Below are 15,913 nucleotides of genomic sequence, written 5' to 3' on the forward strand. Positions count from 1 at the left end.
ATGGTGGGCAAGACGCCCAACGTTATATGGCTTGAAGGCTCCTTCGTGGACACCATAAAGGGGTGGCAATCGGCGTGGTTCTACATCACCGAGCTGCGCGACACCAAATGGGTGGCTGCCCCCAAGTTTCGATCCGGATTCACCACACGGATCACTTCCTGGAAAGAGAAGGGCTTGTCATGGGGTTCATCGGTGGAGCTGGACGGACTCCAAAAATGTATCCTGAACATGACAAGAAAGAAGCTCAAGCTTGTCAACATAGTCTAGGTCATGCTCATCCACCGGATGCTCCCGTGCCAACAAAGGGACTTCAACTTGTGGGAGTTCGACCCGGCCCAGCACCAGACTCTGAGCGAGCTCTTCGACACTACGCACAAGGACGTCTGGAAGGTGTTGTTCAAGGGCGCCGAGGTCCCTCCCTCTCTCACCAAGGACCATGGGCTAAGCGCTAAGCGCCGAGCGCATTCGGTGAGTTCTATACATCCGGTAGGATATTTATTTCCCCTAGCTTAACCATGTGCGGGGTCTGATCACCATGCCTTTGACAGGACTGGGTGGAGACGTCGGGGCAGATTAACTGTCCGACCCCTCTGCCCGAAGACACTGCGGATGCTCTCCAGACGGAGATGCTGACTCCGGCTCCTTACAAGGTGCTGGAGAAGACCAAGAAGGCCAGGGGAACCCGAAAGAGCTCCCGGTGTGCCACGTGTTATTGGACTCATCGTCCGATAACTCCGGGACGCACTCCTCCCCCGAAGACAAGGAGGAAGATGAAGATGTTCCCCCTCTAGTCAGGGGAGACAAGAAAAGGAAGGCCGCCCCTACTAGGGTGGCCGAAGGGTCCAAGAAGGGAAGGACTCTCCTTCCGGACTACTCCACCACCGCCGCAGAAGGCGAAGATGAGTGGCTGCTCAGGGCCAAGCCCCTGGCGAAGTCGTAAGTATTCGGATACCAGAGTGATTCAAAGCATTCCTTTGTCACACTGCTTCTCCTAACTCCAAATTATGATTGTGCAGACCGCCTCGAACCCGTATCGACGTATCCTCGTTGGACGGCTCCCTGGGCTCGTCGGATATGGATAGTGATCCACTTCCGACCGCCAACTCCCCTTGCCCTACGGACAACGCCGAGGTGTTGTCTCAAGAGGCACTGGGTTGAGGGGAGACAGTCCCGGAGGCGCCTCAAAGTGACCTTCCAGACTCCGGGAGTAGGGGGAGGAAAGCCCCCGAGGGCTCCGAGTTTGGCCCTTAGCCAAACACCGCGTCGGAACCTCCAGTGGTTCCGGACTCGGGCAGGCGGCCTCCTTCCAAGAGGGGCAAGACGCCTGTGCCGGTGACCTCTGCCCATCCACAGGCACCGGACAATCTGCTGGGAGCGCTTCGCAGCGCTTCCATTGACGAAGAGCACCGCACTATTATGAGTGCAGTGGTCCAGAAGGTTCAGTCCGCCATGAGCGAACTGACTGAAGCCTGTGCCAGCCTTCTAACAAGCTTTGAGGTAAGTTTTTGAAATATAGGAGAAATATTACCGCATAGACAGTAGCCCATGATGCTCTGTTCGGTGTTCACAAAGAAAAGTCGAACGGGGGATCAAACAATATCGCAGGAGTCTAATATAAGTATGTCTATATGCGTATGCAGGCTTCGCTGCTGGCCTCTGCCGCAGTGACTGCGGAGGTCGCCGCACTGAAGCAGGACCTTAAAGGGTCCAAGGAAGAGCTCGGCCTTACCAAGAGGCAGCTCGAGGAGAACAAAGGTAAGTAGTACCTAGTCTATGGATCTATATAAAAGGAAAGCGATTGCAAAATGACAGGATTATCGTAAATTTGCTAGGGGCCACGACCGAGGTGGCGACCCTGAAGCAAGCGCTGGCCGAGGCCGAAAACAAAGCGGCCAGGGAGCGCACCGAGCGGGAGAGGCATGAGGCATGGGTGGGCGAGGTGTAGCAAGAGAACCACGCTCTCGTGACGAAGCACAAGGCGCTGGAGCTTGACTTGAGGACGCGAGAGTCTAAGCTTGCCACGGCCCTTGAGGGTGCAAAGAGTGCCAAGGCCGAAGCCCAAAAGGCCCTCTAGGAGATTGATGCGATGAAGAAGATAGCAGCGGGTAAGGCATTCTATATGCAAAGCAAGCATGCGAAAGTAAATTACTTGTTACTTACCCGAATCCGGAGCTCTCCAGGAGCATTCGCAGATTTGCCCCGAAGCGTGTCGGATGCCGCAATGTTTTACCAGGCCGAGGAGGGAAGCTCAACGGAGAAGTTGTTCTGGGCCCAATATACTGGTACCGAACACCCGGTGCCTATGAGCGACCAGCTAAAGCAGCTGGTCGAGCTACACAAGGCGGCCGAACAGGCCATGAAGGGCTTTATAGTCCGACTATGGCCTGGCCATGCCCTTCCGAACAGCTACTTCGGCCTGGTGAGGCAGCTTGTGGATGCCTGCGCACGGCTGGAAGTCATCAAGTGGTCCGTCTGCATCGAAGGTGCACACCGGGCTTTCGCCCGTGTGAAGATGCAATAGGCCAAACTAGACGCCGTGAAGCTGATCAAGGAAGGGCCGTTGGAGGGCAAGGAGCATCGCCACCCCGAGATGTACTATGAGGGTGTCATGAAGGGTGCCCGTCTCGTAGCGGACGAGTGTACCAAGGATATAATATTTGAGTGAACTCGCTCGTGTAATCCTGTATTCATGAAAACTTGTTCATATGCGCTGTGCAACGCTTGTTTAAATTTAAAATATTACCTTCTGTTTAGTTGTTTATCAGATCTGAGAGATGGCTAGTCATCGGCTTCTGCCCCATGCCACGAGTGCTGGGGTGTTCGGGATAAACCTGAGCACTCTTGTTCCCATTTTTGTGTCCTTCGAGGGAGGTGCTCAGCACAACGAACAAGGAAATCGGACTATAATGCATTATCACTCTCACTTAGCCATAGAATTCTATAATTTTAAATTTCGGTGAAGCCCCTAGTATTATGAGGGCCAAATCTGGGGCACGATACATGCCTTAAGCCGGACAGGGCCGACTCCTCTCTCTAAGCAGCATAATTCATTAAGGACTCGAAAACCTCTCGAACAGCGACTAGTCTCTCGCCTTATCATGACAGTCAGTTTTAGCTTTCTCTACTGAGGTGCTTAGCCCAGCAGACCCGGGGCACAATCGCAGTAGTTCTCCCAGTGCTACCTTAGCCGATATAGCGGAACGTAAGGTACCAATACATGGGAGCCGGGCAAACCCAACTATTGACCCAAGACATGATTCGGAGCTGATGCATATAATGCTATAAGTTCGAGGTGCTGCACTATCGAAAGTGTTCGGACTTCTCATGCTGTATTGTGGGGTATGCTTAAGCCCCTAGCATATTGGCCGTACCAGAGTGTATGGGTGTTGGATGTCACGAATGAACATATATATATAAGGAAGAATGCAATAAAAGCCTTAATGCAATGCATTGTTTATTAAAAAACGTGCGTTAGAGCAGAATGATACAGATAGTGCGATAAGCAAAAAGTAGGACTATGTCCCCTCCAAGGGCAAGCTGAGGAATAATATTAAAGCAAGTATTTCACTCGTTATCGTAATCCACCTGGGAGTTCTATGGTGTGATGTAGCTTTCTGCCTCCTTGGTTGCTGCATCATGTGTTCGGCAATCATGCCGCCGGACAGGGTTTCCAGAGATTAATGTCCTGAAAGAGAGAAAAATAAAAAAGCGAGAAGCCCCTAGTGCGGTTTAAGCCGCGTCTTGGGGCGTGTCGTAGTTGTGCCCCCTTCCCCGCCCGTGCCCATGGTATTTTTAATGCGTAATTATGTACGCGTGGCACGGGTTTCACCGTTTGGCTGGGACCGAGGTGGGGGCCGCATTGCTATGCGAGCTCGGAACGTGCCAGGCGGTACAATTGTCGATTACTTCGGGCGCGCTTGAAGTTGTCCGGGTCATTAATCGCCGAACTAGTGGGTTGCCTTAAGAGGCTGCTTTGTGCTTCTGCTCCGAGGGCGGCAGTGTGCTCCTCCGTTCAGAGAGAGCGCTCTGTGTTTCCATTAACTGTAATGACCCCCCGATATCCTGGCATCTTGAGCTTGAGGTATGCATAATGCGGTACCGCATTGAATCTCACAAATGTGGTTCGCCCGAGCAATGCATGATAACCACTGCGGAACGGGACTATATCGAAGATTAACTCTTCGATTCAGAAGTTATCCGGGGATCCGAAGACCACTTCCAGTGTGACTGAGCCTATGCAATGGGCCTCTACACCTGGTATGACGCCTTTAAAGGTCGTTTCTGTGGGTTTGATCCTTGAGGGGTCTAAAACAATTTTGTGCACTGTGTCCTGGTAAAGCAAGTTCATGCTGCTGCCGCCATCCATAAGGACTCGAGTGAGGTGAAATCCGTTAATGATTGGGTCTAGGACCAGTGCGCGAATCCGCCATGACGGATACTAGTGGGGTGGTCCCTCCAATCAAAGGTGATCGGACGGGAGGACCATGGGTTGAACTTTGGGGCAACTGGCTCCAACGCATATACGTCCCTGAGCGGACGCTTCCGGTCCCTCTTAGGGATGTTGGTTGTGTATATCATGTTCACCGTCCGCACTTGTGGGGGAACCTCTTCTGTCCTCCGATGTTCGGCTGCTGGGGCTCTTCCTCGTCATCGCTATGTGGCCCCTTATCTTAGCTTTCGGCGTTCAACTTACCAGCCTGCTTGAATACCCAACAATCCCTATTGGTGTGGTTGGCTGGCTTGTCGGGGGTGCCATGTATTTGACACTAGCGATCTTGTATTCGGTCCAAACTGGATGGGCCCGGAGTGCTTCTTTTAAATGGCTTTTTCCGCTGACCAGGTTTAGAGCCTTTGAATCCGGCATTGACTGCCGTATCCTCGGTATTGTCGCTGTTAATGTGGCGCTTATATTTGTTGCGATGTGACCTGCCATTGCCGTCCTTAGTATCCGAAGTACCACGGTTCTTTGATATGTTATTACTGCGAGCCAGCCAGCTGTCTTCTCCCGCACAAAAGCGGGTCATGAGTGTCGTGAGGGCTGCCGTAGATTTCAGCTTTTCCTGACCAAGGTGCTGGGCTAGCCACTTGTCGCGGATGTTGTGTTTAAAAGCTGCTAGGGCCTTTGCATCCGGACAGTCGATGATTTGATTTTTCTTTGTTAGGAACCGTGTCCAGAATTGCATGGCCGATTCCTCTGGCTACTGAATTATATGGCTCAGGTCATCGGCGTCTGGTGGTCGCACATAAGTGCCCTAAAAGTTATCGAGAAATGCGGCTTCCAGATCTTCCCAACAACCAATGGACTCTACTGACAAGCTGTTGAGCCAATGCCGAGTTGGTCCTTTAAGTTTGAGTGTGAGGTATTTGATTGCGTGTAGGTCATCACCGCGGGCCATGTGGATGTGGAGGAGGAAATCCTCGATCCATACCGCAGGATCTGTCATGCCGTCGTATGATTCTATGTTTACGGGTTTGAAACCCTCTGGGATTTGATGATCCATTACTTCATCTGTGAAGCATAAGGGGTGTGCGGCACCTCTGTACTGGGCTATATCGTGACGCAGCTCCAATGAGTCTTGCCTGCTGTGTTCGGCCCGGCCGGATTTACTTTTACTGTATCCGGCGTGACGTTTATCGTCTCGCATAGTGGCGCGCCCTCGTGATCTGTAGATCGATCTTGCATGTTTTGCTTTGTCCTCCAATACGTCTCGTGGGTCTGGCGTATTTCCCCATGCCTCTTCATTTGAATGGCATTGGGGTGCAGGCTGAGCTTTTGGCTGGAATGCCTCTCTATCGCGGCCACGAGGTGGCCGATCAGCCGCGTCATACGCTTCTTCCTCCGGCCGGGGTAGCAACCTGCATTTTGGGTAACGCTTGGAGGGGCGTTCGAGTTTATATTCCTCGGCCACGAGGACTTCAGTCCATCTGTCAGCTAGCAGATCTTGATCAGCTTGAAGCTGCTGCTATTTTTTCTTAAGGCTATTTGCCGTGGCTATAAGCCGGCGCTTGAAGCACTCTTGTTCGATGGGATCCTCTGGCACGACGAATTCATCATCGTCGAGGCTTGCCTCGTCTTCGGAGGGGGCATGTAATTATCATCCTCCGCCTCTCCATCTGCCGCTCTCTTTGGAGGGCTGGCCTCTCCATCCTCCTGTCCTATATCATGCTGGAGGGGGTTGTTGCCATCTTCGGCACTATCCGGGGTGTTAGTATATCCTATGCCGATATCACCACTTTTGCTTTGGCGGGACATAGAGCGGCACCGCTGACGTCGGCGCTTGGGTTGCTTCCTGGAGGGGTCATCATCCGTTGTTTCATCGCCATTGCCTTCTTTGGGTGTGTCCACCATGTATATATCGTATGATGAGGTGGTTGTCCAGTGCCCTGTGGGCAGTGGTTCCTCTTCGTCTCCCGCATCATCGTCCATACCGTCGATGTCTTCGGAGTCGAAGTTGATCATGTTGGTTAAGTCATCGACAATGGCTACTAAGTGGGTGGTGGGTGGGTAGCGAATTTCTTTGTCATCCGCATCCCAATCCTGCCGGACATAGTTCGGCCAGGATCCTCCTGACAAGGAGAGAGACCTTAATGAGTTCAGTATGTCGCCAAAGGGCGAGTGCTGAAAAATATCCGCGGAGGTAAACTCCATGATCGGCGCCCAATCGGATTCGCTAGGAACGAGTGCAGGCGGTTCGGAGTTCGTGGCCCGAGAAGGATCCGGCAGTCTGACAACACGGCTCTTGTGCAGGGTAAGGTCGATGTTCGGCTCGATCGCCGCTGAGGGTAAGGTCTCCGTGGCGGGGTCCATCCACCCGTCCATGGATGGCGCAACTGGCTCCGAATTGAGGGTCGGAGCAGCTGCCGGTGCGATCTCCTGAACACTATCTGATGGTAGAGCTAAATCGTACTCATTGTGACCGTGTGATGCACAAGGCAGAGGCTCGAATCCATCGAAGATCAAGTCTCCGCGGATATCGGCTGTGTAATTTAAGCTTCCAAACCTGACCTGGTGGCCAGGGGCGTAACTTTCGATCTGCTCCAGATGGCCAAGCGAGTTGGCCCGCAGTGCGAAGCCGCCGAACACAAAGATCTGTACAGGGAGAAAAGTCTCACCCTGGACTACATCGCTATCAATGATCGTAGGAGCCATCAAGCCTAACGACAACGACACACAGGAACTCTCAATGAAAGCACCAATGTCGGTGTCAAAACCGGCGGATCACGGGTAGGGGCTCCCGAACTGTGCGTCTAAGGTGGATGGTAACAGGAGGCAGGGGACACGATGTTTTACCCAGGTTCGGGCCCTCTTGATGGAGGTAAAACCCTACATCTTGCTTGATTTATTCTTGATGATATGAGTATTACAAGAGTTGACCTACCACGATATCGGAGAGGCTACACCCTAGAAGCTAGCCTATGGTATGATTGTATGTTGTCCTAAGGACTAAAACCCTCTGGTTTATATAGAGACCGGAGAGGGTTAGGGTTACACAAGGTCGATTACAAAGGAGGAGATATCCATATCCGTACTTCCTAGCTTGCCTTCCACGCCAAGTAGAGTCCCATCCGGACACGAGATGAAGTCTTCAATCTTGTATCTTCGTAGTCCAACAGTCCGGCCAAAGGATATAGTCCGGCTGTTCGGAGACCCCCTAATCCAGTACTCCCTCACCGGCGTTTACCGCCGTATTATCTGGGTTGTCTTCTTTATTTCGGCGCTTGCTTTTACTGCGTCGTAGTTTTCCATTGTCATCCCTGACTTCGGATGTGCTTGGGTCGCTGGTGCTACTGCGGGCTAACCAGCTATGTTTGCCCGTGCAAAAGCGGGTCATGAGGCTTGTCAGGGCTGCCAGTGTTCTCGGTTTTTCTTGGCTGAGGTTTCTGGCGAGCCATTCGTCTCGGACGCTGTGCTTGAAAGCTGCTAAGGCTTCGGCATCCGGGCAGTCGATGATTTGGTTCTTCTTAGTGAGAAACCTATTCCAAAGCTTTCAGGCTGACTCTCCGGGCTGTTGAATTATATGACTTAAATCGTCTGCATCCGGAGGTCGGACATAGGTCCCTTGAAAATTAGCCCAAAAAGCATCCTCGAGCTCCTCCCAACTTCCAATGGAGTTTTCGGGGAGGCTTTTCAGCCAGTGCCAAGCTGGTGCTTTAAGCTTGAGGGGCAAGTACTTGATGGCGTGGAGATCGTCTCCGCGAGACATATGGATATGGAGGATAAAGTCCTCAATCCAGACCCCAGGGTCTGTGGTCCCGTCGTACGCCTCTATGTTCACTGGTTTGAATCCTTCTGGAAATTCGTGGTCCAGCACCTCATCAGTGAAACATAGGGGGTGTGCAGCACCCTTGTATTTGGATGTATCATGGCGTTCGGACGGTTGTAGTATTCGGTTTTGATTTTGTGTCGGAGCGCGCTTCCTAGATCCGTAGATGGACCTGGTCATACTGGATTTTTGGCGCAAGTCCTCACGTAGATCGTGTGTTGACTTATGTGCGGCCTTGTTAGCCGCTCTATCGCGGCCACAAGGTGGTTGATCCGGCCGGTTGGCCATTTTATTTTTTGGTTGAGTGGGCTCTACGGCCTCATCATCAAATTCAGGTAATACCTTGCGCTTTGGATAGCCCTTTGTGTGGTAACTTCCACCATACTTTTCTTCGTTGTCGAGCACTTTGTTCCACCTGCTGTTGAGCGTATTTTGTGCGGCCTTAAGCCTTTGCTTCTGCTTCTTCAGACTCCTCGCTGTGGCAATAAGCCTAATGCGGAGGTTCTCTTGTTCCAAGTGCCTTTCCGGGATGATATGTGCATCTTCGTCCGGACTGTTTTCCTCCTCGGAGGGAGGTTGATGAGCTTTATCCTCGGCGTCGCCATGTTAGGACATCGGATCCGTACTATGTTTGCCGTTTGCAGTTTCATCGTGCTCTGCCGCTGGGTCAATGTGGTCGTCGTTTCCTCTGGAGTCGATTGGGCTGTTATTTTCTCTTGCGTTGTCTCGCTGTTTTTGCCGAGGCGGGATTTGGAGCGGCGCCTACGCCGATGCTTTGTTTGCTTCTTAGAGGGGTCATCCTCCGCTGTCTTGTCGCCATTGCCTTCTTTGGGTGTATCCACCATGTATATGTCATGTGATGAAGTGGCTATCCAGCGCCCTGTGGGCAATGGTTCTTGTTCCTCTCCTGCATTGTCGTCCATGCCGTCGATGTCTTCGGAGTCGAAATCGAGCATGTCGGTTAAATCGTCGACAGTGGCTACTAAGTGGGTGGTGGGTGGGCAGCGAATTTCTTCGTCGTCTACATCCCATTCTAGCCTAACATAGCTTGGCCAAGGTTCTCCTGACAAGGAGAGAGACCTTAATGAATTTAGCACATCGCCGAAAGGCGAGTGCTGAAATATATCCGCGGAGGTAAACTCCATGATCGTGCCCAATCAGATTCGATAGGCACGGACGCAGGCGGCTAGAAGCCTATGGCCGGGGACGAATCCAATGGTTCGGCAACACGGCTCTCGCAAGGGGTGAAGTCAGTATTCGGCTCTATCGCCACTAGGAGTGCGGCCTCCATGGCGGCGTCTATCCTCCCATACTCGGATGGCGCAATTTGCTCCGGATTGAGGGCTGGAGTAGTTGTAGATGCGATCTCCCGAACACTGTCCGACGACAGAGTTACATCATGCTCGTCGTGATTGTGCAGCGCACCTGACACGGGCTCGAATCCGTCAAACATCAAGTCTCCGCGGATGTTGGCAGTGTAGTTTAAGTTTCCGAACCTGACCTGAAGGCCAGGGGCATAGCTCTTGATCTGCTCCAGATGGCCAAGCGAGTTGGCCCGTAGTGCGAAGCCGCCGAATATGAAGGTCTATCCGGGGAGGAAAACCTCACCCTGGACCGCATCGTTACCGATGATCGAAGGAGCCATCAAGCCTTACAGTGACGGCACAGTGGAACTCTCAATGAAAGCACCAATGTCGGTGTCAAAACCGGCGGATCTCGGGTAGGGGGTCCCGAACTGTGCGTCTAAGGCAGATGGTAACAGGAGGCGGGGGACATGATGTTTACCCAGGTTCGGGCCCTCTTGATGGAGGTAATACCCTACATCCTACTTGATTGATCTTGGTGATATGAGTATTACAAGAGTTGATCTACCACGAGATCGTCGAGGCTAAACCCTAGAAGCTAGCCTATGGTATGATTGTTGTTGTCCTACGGACTAAACCCTCCGGTTTATATGGACATTGGAGGGGGCTAGGGTTACACAGAGTCGGTTACAAGGGAGCAGATCTACATATCCGTATTGCCAAGCTTGCCTTCCACGCCGAGCAGAGTCCCCATCCGGACACGAGACGAAGTATTCAATCTTGTATCTTCGTAGTCCAACAGTCCAACCAAAGGATATAGTCCGGCAGTCCGGAGACCCCCTAATCCAGGACTCCCTCAACGGGCAAGAGCCATCCGTGCACCCTCTATGCATGCCAACCTCTTTACAGCGTTGATATGAGGCACAACACCAAGGAATCGATGCACTAAACTAAAATAACTATTCGGCCTTGGTCATCCTGTCCAAAGATGATCCACGACAGACCTCATGGCAAGCCCGGACAACCAATGGAGCTCAGCCCACTCGGCCATTTGCTCATTTAACAGCAGCGGACGCGTCGGAGCACTGAATTGCGACCAGAACAACTTTTTCACTTCATGATCTTTTTGATCTCTGAAAAAAGCAGTCGCATCAGCAGCACTCATTGCCAAGTCCGAATACGCGTCTGCAACACTCCATAATTGACCCAAAGGGGCATACTTCGGATCTCCGAACTTCGTCCGCAACAAAAAGGGCTTCCCAGCCGTGATATCTCCGGCTTCACGGAGCTCCTCCTTCGCCGCTCTGATTTCAGAACGGGTTTCCTTGGCTGCTTCCATGACTTTCTTCAGGTCAGCCGCTCTCGCTTGGCATTTCTTTTCAAGAAGCTCATATCGACCAGCGGCATCTTTCAGCTCATCAGCCATCTTGGCTATTTTATCTTCGCTTTTGCGATGAGCAGCCTATTCGGCTGTTAAGTCTTCGGCCGCCTTTAGGGCGACTGCATCACTTCTCCTGCCTTGTTCCTTGGCTTGGGCAAGTTCCGCCCGAAGGGTCTCCATGGCAGCAGCTCCATCTGCAGTCAAAACGTATTATAGATACTAGCATCACGCTCCTCTTAATACTTGTTGACCACCCGAAAATACATACCATGTGCCTTGTCAAGCCGCTTGTTCACAAGCGCAATGTCGGCGTCTGCCGCGTCTAGTTTCCGCCTTAGTCCGGCAAACTCACCAGTCCGGCAAGCCACCGGACCGTTCGCTGCCTACACATGAAAGCAGCGCAATCATTACCTGGGACTATGATCCTCTATTTGCCGCCTCGGGACAACGACCAGAGTCTCAGGGGCTACTATCTGTATAGAGCACAGCTACCGTGTGTGGTACCGTTAAATTTTTTTTGCGTACCTCAAAGCCTTTTAGCAGGCTCGTAAAAGCTTCATGCAACCCACTTTTGGCGGATGAGATCCTCTCAACCACCATACCCATTAAAGTATGATGCTCCTCCGAGATAGCCGCTTGCTCCAAAAGACCCGTCAATACGTCCGGTTGCGCACCGGACAACCCCTGACTCTTTCTATTACTCCTCTTAGGAGTCGAATACTCCGGACTTCGGGTGGCCGAAGGGTTACCTTCTGGCCATGGCAGATCATGAGAAATCCTCCGTGATGACACCTCAGGGTCATCCGCCCCAGGAGGCAGGGAGACAAGGGGAGGCGTTTCGCTCTCCATCATCTCCGGAAGAAGATCCCCCGAAGATGAACTCTGTCGGGAAGAGCTACGATCCGGACTGCAAGACATACGTCTCGGTTATTGTCTGTGGAGATAAAGCAAAATATATTTACCAAAAGTACTTTTGTTCACTTACAGCTCGGTGGAGGGATGATCCCCTTGCGGGCACTGTGCGGAAGGAATGCCCTTCGGGCCAGGGCCCCCTGGCGAGGGGTTCTTCTCTTGTTTGGAAACCCTTGTTTCCAAGTCTTCCAGAGCGGTCCTTTTCCTTCCTTGGGGAGAGGGAATTTCAGATTCTTCTCCCCGATTATCCTCCTTCGTGGAGACACTAATTCCCCCGGTTTGGACGAGTAATGCGTGAGGCCCGCTTTCGGCTTCTTTATCCCTCCCTTTATCTTCCCCTGATGGCACTTGATAAAGTGCATGCTCGAGCATCCTGGGTAGTACAGGATCCGGTGAGCCTGCGGGAAGGGGAGCTGAACACCTGATCATCTTCGCCTTTCTTATCCAGTCCTGGCCAAGATCGATTTTTTCAGAATGATGTTATGACAAATAAAAAGACAGCATGTTCGGCCGCAGAATTACTGACCTGGGTATCTGGACGGTTGAAGTTGAGACTCGCATCCTCGGTGGTGTCCGGACACTTTATTCGTGATCCGAAGAACAAATCATACATCTCTTCAAGCGTCATGCCGAAGAACTGTTGAATAGCTCGCGGTCCTTCCGGGTTGAACTCCCACATACGAAGAGATCGATGTTGGCATGGCAGGACCCGACGAACTAGCATAACTTGCATTACTTTGACGAGACTGACATCCCTCTTGGGGAGATCTAGGATGCAACTTTGCAATGTCGGCACGTCATTAACCGGCCCCCAGTCTAGCCCCTTGTTGACCCATGAAGCCAGTTGTGGTGGGGGCCCCGAACGGAAGGTGGGGGGAGCCACCCACTTAGTACTTCGGGGAGCTTTGATGTAAAACCACTCCCTCTGCCATAAGTTAGATATCTCCGGGAAGGAACCCTTTGGCCATGGGGCATCGACGCCTCTGCTTATTGTGGCACCTCCGCATTCTGCGTGTCGCCCATTGATCATCTTCGGCTTCACATTGAAGGTCTTGAGCCATAGGCCAAAGTGTGGGGTGATGCGGAGGAAGGCCTCACATACGACGATAAATGATGAGCTGTGAAGAATGGAATCCGGAGCTAGATCGTGGGAATCGAGCCTATAATAGAACATGAGCCCTCTAACGAAGGGATCAAGACTAAAGCCTAGCCCTCGGAGGAAGTGGGAAAAAATATGACTCTCTCGTTGGGTTCGGGAGTGGGGATGACCTGTCCTCGGGCAGGCAGCCTGTGCGAGATTTTGGCGGTCAGATACCTGGCCTCCCTTAGCTTCTTGATGTCCTCCTCTGTGATAGAGGAGGCCATCCACCAGCCCTGAAGGTTGGATCCGGACATCATTGAAGGTCCGAAGAGCTTCGCCTAAGCCTTGGGTGTTGGAACTCGTGGTGGGGGAAGGGAGGGATTGAGCGCGATAAGAAAAGGACAGGCTTTGGCACCTTTATAAAGAGGGCGAATAACTAGCGTCCTCCGCGTGGCCATTTGGAACTTGCCTAAAATCGAGGAGTCGTACTGACAAGCATGATTGGGTTACACATACCCGTATTGATGAGAATCCCGTGATAAGGGGACACGATCTCTACTTCGACAAGACGTGCCAATAAAACTCCCTCGCAACACGTGCAGTGGCTGGCTGGGAAAAACGGGTCGAATAATGACCGAGGCCAGGGCGTAATGTCACGTTATGAAAAGTTGTCAGCGGATTAGATTTGTGGAAATATTATACTCTCTACGGTGGTATGTGGAATTTGTTTTGCAGAGCCGGACACTATCCTTGTGTTCAAAATATTCTATGGAGTATTCGGAGGAGGAACCCGCCTTGCAATGCCGAAGACAATCTGCGCGCCGGACTCATAGTCATTGAAGCCTAGTTCAGGGGCTACTGAGGGAGTCCTGGATTAGGGGGTCCTCGGACAGCCGGACTATATACTTTGCCCGGACTATTGGACTATGAAGATACAAGATTGAAGATTTCGTCCCGTGTCCGGATGGGACTCTCCTTTGCGTGGAAGGCAAGCTTGGCGATTCGGATATATAGATCTCCTCCCTTGTAAACGACTCTGTGTAACCCTAGCTCCCTCCGATGTCTATATAAACTGGAGGGTTTAGTCCGAAGGACAACAACAGTCATACCATTGGCTAGCTTCTAGGGTTTAGCCTATCCGATCTCGTGGTAGATCAACTCTTGTAATACTCATATCACCAAGATCAATCAAGTAGGATGTAGGGTATTACCTCCATCGAGAGGGCCCGAACCTGGGTAAACATTGTGTCCCCCGCCACCTGTTACCATCCGCCTTAGACGCACAGTTCGGGACCCCCTACCCGAGATCCACCGGTTTTGACACCGACACACACTACTAGGAAAAAGGCTACTAGCAGCATGGGTAAAATGGCTACTAGCAGCGCGGGTACCTGCGCTACTAGTATCGCGCTACAGCTAATAGTTAGTAGTAGCGTGGGAGAAACCCGTGCTACTACTAACTTTGTTAGTAGTAGCATGTGCCACCCATGCTACTGCTATTACAGACTCGCGCTACTCCTAATGAAGTAGTAGTAGAGTGCCTACAATACCAACGCTACTAGTATCCTAAATACTAGTAGGGCACTTTTTTCCCAACGCTACTAGTAGCAAATTAGGACTTAAAAAATAAAAATAGATGCAGTATTCATGAATGGAGATCAGAGACACGTCCAGTGCAAAATAAATTTCATAGAACCATCTTAACATTTGCAGTGTTCATGGATGCAACATTCAACAACTCAACTCGAAGAGATCACGAGGGCACACACAACCATCATCAAAAGGTTGGTACCTTACCTAGCGTTTCACCACCAACCTAACCAGGCCACTTCTCTAGATGTATGTACAAAGTGTCGAGGTCCTCCACCTTGAGGAACTCCGGACGGTGGCGTCGTCCTCCACCTCGGTGACCTCCGGACGGTTGCGTTGAGGTCCTCCACCCCGGGGACCTCCTGCGTCGCAATCACCTGGACAATAATCTGTATGACACGGTCGCGGGGCTTCACGGTGAAGTCTGCCTTCGAGTAGTTGAAGAGCAGGACTCCCATCGGGCCGCAATAGTCCTCGTCGATCACCCTTCACCCAGTCGAGAAAGTGAAAACTTGTTAGTTTGCGCCCTCGTGCAGATCCAGTAGGGTATTTTCTTCAATTTTCTGTCTCTTTTAGTCTATTATGAATCTTCAAACCAGAAAAACACCTACTAAATGCATACCCTACGTGTTCATGCTATCTTCTTGTTTTGGTGCATTCAAGAAATACTAGTGTATTTGAGCTATATATGCTTGAAATATTTGACAGTTAACATCTGTTCAAAATTTATCATTTCATGGATAGGGAAATCACCAATAAAGTACATCAGAAAATTGATTCCCACTACTCTTCAAAACAGCGCCGGGGTCGATGTTGACTCTCCTGAGAGCACCATTTTAAATCGAGCGGAAAAATGTACAGAGGGTGTGATCTAAACGCTCTTATATTAGTTTACAAAGGGAGTAGTATATAAGGATGCCCATCATCTTGTGGAAAAATGTACTAGCCTACCAATAATGAACTATTCACGTTGAACAATTTAAATTCGAACAATTGTGAATAATGATTCAGCTTACACATCTTATAAAAAAAATGGTCAACTCCATGACGTATCCATCAACTACCTAAATTATAACATGGAAACCTTCCATAATACATAGACGGGATAGAGATAGCAAAATGGATCATGCTTGAGATAGAGATTCTTACTGCAAATCTTAACAGAAGACATGACTTGCCAACACCTGAGTCTCCAATAAGCAATAGCTTAAAGAGGTAATCACTGCATGGTCAAATAGGAGAATGTTAGTCTCCAGCAAACACAGTGCACAGAGAATAAAACAAGTAGTGGTGACATTTTCAAGATGATAAAAAAGGGCAGCACCCTGCACGTAGCTCCTGCTTGCGCAGGGTTTGTGGAAGGGTCCGGCCACTTCCAAAG

This window comes from Triticum aestivum, chromosome 1A (genome assembly GCF_018294505.1).
Source record: "Triticum aestivum cultivar Chinese Spring chromosome 1A, IWGSC CS RefSeq v2.1, whole genome shotgun sequence".
NCBI lineage: Eukaryota > Viridiplantae > Streptophyta > Magnoliopsida > Poales > Poaceae > Triticum > Triticum aestivum.